General features: G+C 44.7%; 1 protein-coding gene across 1 annotated transcript in view; it reads right to left on the bottom strand.

Moving 5' to 3' along the window:
* The window catches only part of LOC105456015, a 112,000-nt gene that overhangs the window by 75,930 nt on the left and 27,450 nt on the right, over positions 1-8,620 (bottom strand). The window lies entirely within an intron of this gene.

Consider the following 8,620-nt stretch of genomic DNA (forward strand, 5'->3'; position numbering starts at 1 on the left):
AAGTATATAAATCTTCGAATTATAATACAAATTAGAACATAATGACGTGTAAGAAGAAAACACATTTATTTTTAGTCAGAGATTCTGTAGGATTTTATTCGTGCGGCGTTTGTTTTGACATGAGGTATTAATAGTTACAAAATCGTGTATCACGGAAAACCGAAAGATGTCAGTGAATTAAACGTTATCAGGGCAAACAGATAAAATCGGATCACAGTCAATTCTAAAAATGCAACGTACTCTCGAAACGACTGCATTCCGGCGCGTGAAACGCCGTTAAGACCGTCTTCGACGAGAACGCAACGTGACGATGCGCTTCTTGGCTGCGATAGCGTCGCACGCGAGTCAACGGATACACAGGGTGTTCCAGAATTACCTCACTTTCACTTCTGTTTCTACTCTAGAAATTAATTTATATAGCTATCATTAATTATAAATATATGAAGGAAACTTTAATCTTTATATGAGTTTGCGGAGTTTCACTTAGCCGCTTCAGCTGTATGTACGTGTAACTCATTTCTTTTAATTTTGTTGGCTAACACGTTTTTGCATAATACGCCAATTAAAGTAGATATATTACTATCATCCTTTGAGCGATGCGCGAGACAGCGACTTTATGTCCCGCAGGAATTCCTTAAGGAGCCGCTGCCGAGACCGACAGGTGCGCGCAACAGTCTTGCACAAGAAAGACAGAAGAAAGAGGAAAGGAGAGAAAGAAGGAAATTCGTTACACCTGCATGTTCCCCGCTTCAAGGTTCCCGTCGACACAAAGGTGTCACGCTCACAGGCTATTGCGATTTCGTCTAACATTATACGCCAACGTAAATGGTAGCTATATAATGCTCCATCGACGCCGCTTACGTAAGAACGAACGTCCGAGGAAGCTCGTCTTATCTTAGCGCACGTCAGAAGTCCAGACACGACGTCGGCCACGAACTCTTAATACGGACATTCCGGCGACAACGGGGGATTCCACGGATATTTCCATCTCGCCGCGGAAGCTCCATACCCCGCCTAGCGTACTCACGAGTGTCTCGCGATCCTTTCTGTCAGATCGCGGATGAGTCTGACAAATCGTTCGGACAGACGCGCGAAACTCTATCCGAACCGTTGGCGTCGTCTCGTACGAAAACGATTGGATCTCGGAAGTTTGAATCCTGCCGTGTTAATACGAGGGAAATCAGGGATAATCAATTACGTCGACTTACTATTCATAGCACGAATGAAATCAATAGCTGGAAAGAGCAGCGCGTCCGAGAGACGGAAGACAGATAAATATCAGCGTGCCAAATTAAACGCGAGAAATATGACAGCGCTAGACTTTCGATTTCCGATCATTTCCACAATCTCGAGTTTCGTCGGGATTAAATCGCGAATTTCTGATTGCTTGAGGATAGCGCAGAGAGAGAATACGATCGCGGTTTATTTCTGCAGTTACTTATTCGAAGTCCACGAAGTCAAATTGAAGATTGATCTGACAACGACACTTCCTATCAAGCAAACTAATATTAACCGTTTAATATTAAGTGAACGTTACAGAAATAAAGATATCGTGAGAAGATTCTGCCGAACTTTCTCAGCTATCCGCGATAATTGCTAATTAACATTAAATATATTCTATCATAGATTTATGCATATTCCGCGAGATATCTTAATAACATTCCGAAGCAAAGAAATCTAAACAAGGAACTTTCTGCAGTTTCGTTATCACTGATTCATAGAACTTCCGTACTCGCTTCGTTCGAGACAACTACGTATTTCTATACGCGTGTCGGACTTTTCACGTTATCACGTATGCGATTCGCTTCCGGGAGAATCTCGGGAGAGGTATCGTCGTTCGGGCATACGAGGCAATCATGCGTGGCCGTATAATCGCCGGCTGTATTGCCGTTACGTCGCACCATATAATCCTCCGAGTTGAAACGAGAGGTCGCGTGATAACCATTCAACGATTACACATATGACGATATTGTAACGAAGTGTGATATATGTATATCTTTCTTTCTAAGAATTCAAAATAATGTTCTGTCTTAACATCGTAATTCTCGCTTTCTTCTCCCTTTTCTCTCTCCCGCAGTACGTATTATTGCGTGAAGAGTAGAGGTGAGCGCAAGATGCGAGGAACATAAATGATAATAGATCTCTAAATTTAATTATTTTTTTTTTCTATTTTTACGAGCGAAGCACGAGACACTATCCTCGTCGCGGTATCAGAAATACCGTGACACCGACGGCGACATTTCGATGAATCGGCATGGCCGATAAATCCGGCCGGCGACGACGACTTTTCCGCCAGCTTTGACCTCCTGCACGCGCATGCGATCTCGCTTTTGCGATCGGATTTCTGCTGCGCCTCGCTCGCTCGTTTCACAATATTGCGTCGCGTCGTTATTTGCCACGTGCATGTTATACCAAACATTTGATGAAATCCATTTCGCAAACGAGCCGTTCGTTGCTTTTTCAAGCGAAAAGGGATCTACCCGGCGGAAAATGCAAGAAGTATAAAATATTCAAGCGTTAAGACAAAGATACGCGAGAATCCGATATTTAGCATCGCACATTTTAGCAAAGAAGAAAAAATATTGGGATTATCCGTCTGCACGTTCCCAGAGTTTTCAACGCGTACGTTTTGAGCTTCATACAGTCGGTATAACTTTACAGCGAAACCCCTCTCTTTCTCCTTGAGAACTTAGAAGGGCGCAGATGCATCCTTGTCGTTGCATTCCGCTGCACGACCCTCATGGCTCACGCTGCATCGCTCACCGAGGCGTTCATATATATCGAACGGCTACCTCGTCAAGCCGAGGCTGTTCGCCTGTTCTATTAACAATAAGTGCCCCGAGAACGCCCGTCCTTCCCCATCCGCGCGCGCCGGCTGGTCGCGAACGAGGCGTTAATGAAATCCTCGCGGCACGGTTAACACAGTGACCTTAAGTAAAACGTCCTCGCTCGCCGTTGCGCCTTTGACCCCCACCGCAAACGGCGCCGAGCGGCGCTCGGCTCCCCGCTCAAAGGGTAGAAAAGGAAAAGCGAGAACGTCGATAGCACGAGAACTCTGCTTCCCGAAGTGACGAAAGGCTCTGTCTCGTTGAAATTTCGTATGCACAGCGCGTGAGAAGAAACAGTTAATTTTAATCTTGAAAGAGAGAGATTACGCGCGTGTCGATTGCGAGGTACAATAATCGTTTCATGTCGAAGTTTTATACTTTATTTTCGTTATGTCCCGACTCGCGATTTTTGATGACGGAAATGAAGACTGTATGAAATATGATTCGACGATCTCCTCGTGACGTTCTTCAGCGTTTTTGTGCATGCGCTAGAGACGCTGCCGGTGACGTGTTCGCGTGATATAGATGAATCCTGCTTGACACTGCGTATTTTCTGCACGCAATCCACAAGTATACATCAGCAACACGTCGTAAGAAGAGGCAAAAGTGAAAAATTTGACGGACGTGGGTCAATGGGGAAATTATAAAACTAAATCGAGAAACCAATAATCTCTCGTTTTCCAAGAAAAGTTCTCTAACAGTTAAACGGAATTCTGCAGGTATCCAAACATGTATACAGCTTTATTCCCCGAAAAAATAAAAATGCACGTCCTATGGACGCAAGTCTTCGTCTTTTCTCCGTCTCTTTTTCTCTCTCGCTTCCACCCATCTCTTGTCCTTTTTTTTTTACCGTACACGAGCGATCCCTATCATGGTGAATGCGTGTGCGTGACTGCCATGTGACGAAGCGGATTCATAGTAGTGTGCCCCATGGAATACCCTACGTGGAGTAACGTTGGAAAAAGAAGGAGCAAGCCGGAATCACCTTAGGAGGAAGCAAGGAAGAGAGAGAGAAAGAGAGGCCGATGGCTCGGCGAAGCGAGCGGAATAGCAGGGCGAAACGTGGCGGTGAAGCAGTTCGTGGAATGTCCCGTCATCTCGGGGGAACAACAATCCGGGCTTCTCCGGAACTCCGGCGGGGGAACAGGCCTGGAGGTTTCTTACTGCACCCAACTGGTTGCTCTGCCCGCCTCCGTTCGTTCGCTCGCCCGCCTGCTGCTTACTTCGCGTTTGCTATTGCCGACTTGCGTCTTGGTGGTGTCCTAGCTCGGCACACGTCGCCGACGACCGACTATCGCATAATGGCCAAGGTTTCTCTTTCCTTTTCTTTAACGTATTACTAGACGATGGGTGTTTTCCATTTGGTGGACACAAGTCGACACAAACGTCATTCTATCCTTCTTAGCATTTAGTGAATAACAAAGACAAAATAATACTTGTGTCGGCTTGTGTCACTGAATGGAAAGCACCCAATACCTCTATAACTGTGCGGCACAATCTTTGAAAAAAATTGTTTCGTGGCCAGTTTAGTCCCGAAAGTCTCTGTCAAAGGTTATAAATGCTGCAATGAGATTCTCGAGACAAAAATTAACAGTTGATTTTCTCGAAAAAAAAGTTATAAAAGCACCGATTATTTGTGGATTATTTAAATAACTAAAAGTGAAAATACATACAAAACTTAGCACGCTGTCAATAGATACTAAAATATCTTTTCTCAGGTAATTCCAAGAAAAGATTAATTCGATTATTAAGATACTTGTAACAAGTCGACGATGAAGTGGCGAGCAAACGGGTGAACTAACGAAAGCAAATAACTACGCAAAAAATTAGGAAATAGGAGTGGAGTGAAAATATGAAGAAACATCTAGAAACATCGAATCTAACCTGAATTTATCTTACGATCCATCCACGTAGTAATTTGATCTAGCTACTGTTTTAAAAATAAATTCTACATCTCTTTTATCTGAATAAATCCAGAGACACGTTCTTTATATTATAATCCCACGTATACGAGAAAAATGTGTTCCAAATAAGAAGGTCAAAAGGGAAGAATAAAAAACGCTCGTGTGTTAAGGTATGAAAATGTATCTGGAATAGGTCATGCGTGGCGGTCGGCGGAGTTTAATTTTTTGACGCACTCCATTTTTTCAAGCTAAATATATAATAAAATAAAAATTCCCGGAAAGCAACATCATCGAAGTTTTATGAAATAAAAACGATTATAAATGTCAAAGTGCACATCTAGATCCGTTTTGCCCTCAAAATGAACGAATTAATTCTAGTATGAAGTTTTTCCTCATCCCACGTACTTACGATTCGTTGCACCTTTGAAATCTCTTTTTTTCTCTCTTTCACATCTATTTTTATTTTATTTTATTTTGCAATTAATATTGCATCGCCGATAACTCATCGCGCTCCGCCGATTATCGGCCGGTACGTAAATGGCTCGATTGTTACCGAATTGACGATACCATGAATGAAGTTCGTTAAATGCCTTTCGCGAAAACGGGCTCGGCGCGGCGCGGCGAGAGAGCTGATGGTGTGGTGTATCGGAATACATTCCGCCAATCGTATAATTCGTAGCGCCGAACTCTCCGCTGCGCTAATAGCACCGCTCACAACCGCCGCAATTTGTATTCTTTCGCCTTAATTACCGGGCTCTCGCGATAACAACCGTCCGTCCTGGGCGAGCACACGTTGCGCGCCTCGTGCCAATTAGCCCGCCTTTGTTGTCGCTCAATAATAATCACGTCGGCCAGTCGCGCACGAAAGGGCCGTTCGCATCGGTTCGCAATTCGCTGCACCCTAAAGACCGGCCGATTGACGCTCCATAACGGCCCGATAAATTCATATTCAGATTGTATTTGTATTGTATATCCGCATTTCGTTATCCTGTCACGCCCGTTCCCACAACGGGACACGCTACAGGATTGACTGAAGCGCGCGGTCCACAAATACCTATACAATCGGGTCAAGTCCACTTTTGGCAAAATTCGATTCGTTCTGCTTTTTTTTTTTACCTCGACACTCGTATGCCAAAATCCCGTTTGCCACTCGTGCTTTCGACATTTCAATCGTAGCGTGGCTACTGGAAAAATCGCGGTGTGCTATTTTTCGAAAACAAATGCATCGGAAAACTATACGATAAAATATCGAGGCTTTAAAATAATAATGAACTATTGTATACGTTTCAATATACGTTTCTTTCGTGTCCCAGTTGTTTGTTACTAAATATCAGTTTACCGAGATATATAGGAGCGTGAATGCGGATTTGATTCGATTTTATATTCATATATTGGCTGGTCTTCTTCCTACGTTCAGTTAACAAAAGTAACTTGTTGCACACACGATATTGCGCAGTCGATGATCGCCCACGATTGTGAGGCGCGTGTGCGTGAGAACGACGACGGTGTTGCGTTTCAGATACGATCGATGGAACATTCGCAATGTGTGGCGGAGACTCTTTCATGCTCCGCGCGGCGGAATCGTTAATTATACCTCCGACTGATTGTCCTTGAATGACGAATCGCCATAACCGTGTACCGTATTAACCGCTAATTACAGCGGAGGTCAAACGAAAATTCACAGATGGTATCGCCGAATTGCACGTCTCCAAATTATTTCGTAACGCGAATACCGTTAGGCATTGATGAAATAGTAATACACAATTTACAATTTGCGAACGCAATCATGGAGTCTTTAAAATTCATGCTACACTCCATGCAAAAATTATTTTTTTTACGGAAAAACTCGAATGTAGATTCATTATATTCTATTAAATACGTATATATCTCTAAATGTACACCTGCTTTTATACCGTTCACGAACGAAAAACTTCTAAATGGAAAGATTCCTCTTGCCAAACACTTTCCTAAAGTTTCATTCTATATACGAATAACGGTCTAGAAATGCTCGGAACATTTCGTCAAGGGATAATAGAAAATCGGACTTTCACAAATATTTTCGGTCGTGTAATTTTTTACGTGCGTGTCCTTTAACAATTTTTCTCAGGGAGTTCGGTTTCTCGAGGACCAACTGTTCTTCTTGGTGAGTTTGTACATAGTTGGCAGCGGGGTCTTCTCTTCCCGGTGCGAGCCTCGGAGTCTCGGAACGGGAACGATAAAACATAACCGTGACGAAGACGAGGACGGAGGAAGCGAGACCCCGTCTGTGCCCTTGGCTGTTAGCGATCCGGAATAGATAAGGCAGATTATCGCACGAGATCCCCCGTTTCTTCGTCTGGGGTCTGGGGTGCCCCACCCCGCTCCTCTATTTTCACGGCTTTTATTTATAGCGTTTTGTTTGGGTGCCGTCGCCAAAGAGGCTGAATATCTCAAAAAGCACTCTCTCTAATTCGCCAAACGACGCCGGCTTGCCGGCTGCGAAGTGGGACTCGGCGCGATGATTAAAATTGGAAATCGGCCGCAGTCGCTAATCTCGGCGTTTGAATGGAGCCTCGTGGCGGAGGGGAGAGAGAGCAGGCGTCTTATAAACAGGTAACGTTACACCGCAATGCGCGCCGCGGAAACAGGTTGCATCGAGCGCGCTGTACGTGCGGCGCTGTAAATGCAGGCAAATCAAGAAACGCGTAAAATTGATCAGGAAGAAAGGGGCGTTCGAACGATCGCGATCGATTTATCTCCGTTTTCTTATACGAAATGGCGCAAGCTAACGAAATCCTTAGCTAACCGATTATTCAAAGAACGATCAACTCTTCGATTAATGACTTGCGAGAGAGAGAAAGAGAGAGAGAGAGTTGTAGTTGCTCATTTCAAATTTTCGAACGATCCTTGACCATTTATCGATTGTGGCAGCAAAAATAGAAAAAAAAACCACAAACAAAAACAAATCGGACATAAGCCAGGATCTCGGCATTCACGTCAGTCGTGATTTCGCGGTAAATTTTCCATTTCGCACGCGGTTCCGCCGTTGACGACGGCAAGGCCACGGTTAAAACCCTCATTATCGTCTTCCAATATGACGTGTAACTAGGGCTGCCATCCGTCCGGATTTCCCCGGATTTGTCCTAGTTTTGAAGACGTCCGGGGGCGTCCGGGCGGGTTTTTGAAGCGGTCCGGGTTTTTTTATTACTCGTATTATTAAATAATAGCTGCGCAAACGTCGTTGTAAATGACGTAATTGAACTCCTACCTCCCGGCTTTTCCATAAGAGCAAAAAATGATTGGCTATTACACCATGCCATGCGTAACACTAAACGCACTGATGCGTCCTGTCACCTGTGTCTGTGAACAGTGTGAACCAGTGTGAACAAGCCATAGTCTGATATGATGTATTAAGTAATTGAAATTTGCAATAAGAAAATTAATATTAACACTAAAAAAAAGTCCGAGTTTTAAGCTATAAAATCCGGGGTTTTAGAGCTCACAGTCCTAGATTAATAATTTTACAGATGGCAGCCCTACGTGTAACGCGCCGATTCTCCGTGGTGCTCATACACGTAAGAGAGAACGCGCGCGGAGCATATCTGCGTCCCTGAGGAGAGCCTCGTGTCTGAACTCTCTTCTCCCGCTTCATATCTCTCTCTCTCTCTTTCCTTTGCTCTCGGGGTCGCTTGGGCTTTCTCATATTTACTCGCCTCGTCCCTTCGTCCCTCGTACTCCCTGGTGCTAACTCCCTACCCGAGGATCGCGCGCCGATCCCGTCTCCCCTACTACCAACGTCGACGGCCCTCGGTGCGCGTTCGATACACGGAATCGCCTCGTGGTTCTCGGAAGGCAGTAGACTGTCGCCAACCACGCCAGACGGCGCACCGCTCGCACGCTCTCTCTCTC

The sequence above is a fragment of the Wasmannia auropunctata genome, unplaced genomic scaffold, assembly GCF_000956235.1.
Source record: "Wasmannia auropunctata unplaced genomic scaffold, wasmannia.A_1.0 LD335828.1, whole genome shotgun sequence".
NCBI classification, from domain to species: domain Eukaryota; kingdom Metazoa; phylum Arthropoda; class Insecta; order Hymenoptera; family Formicidae; genus Wasmannia; species Wasmannia auropunctata.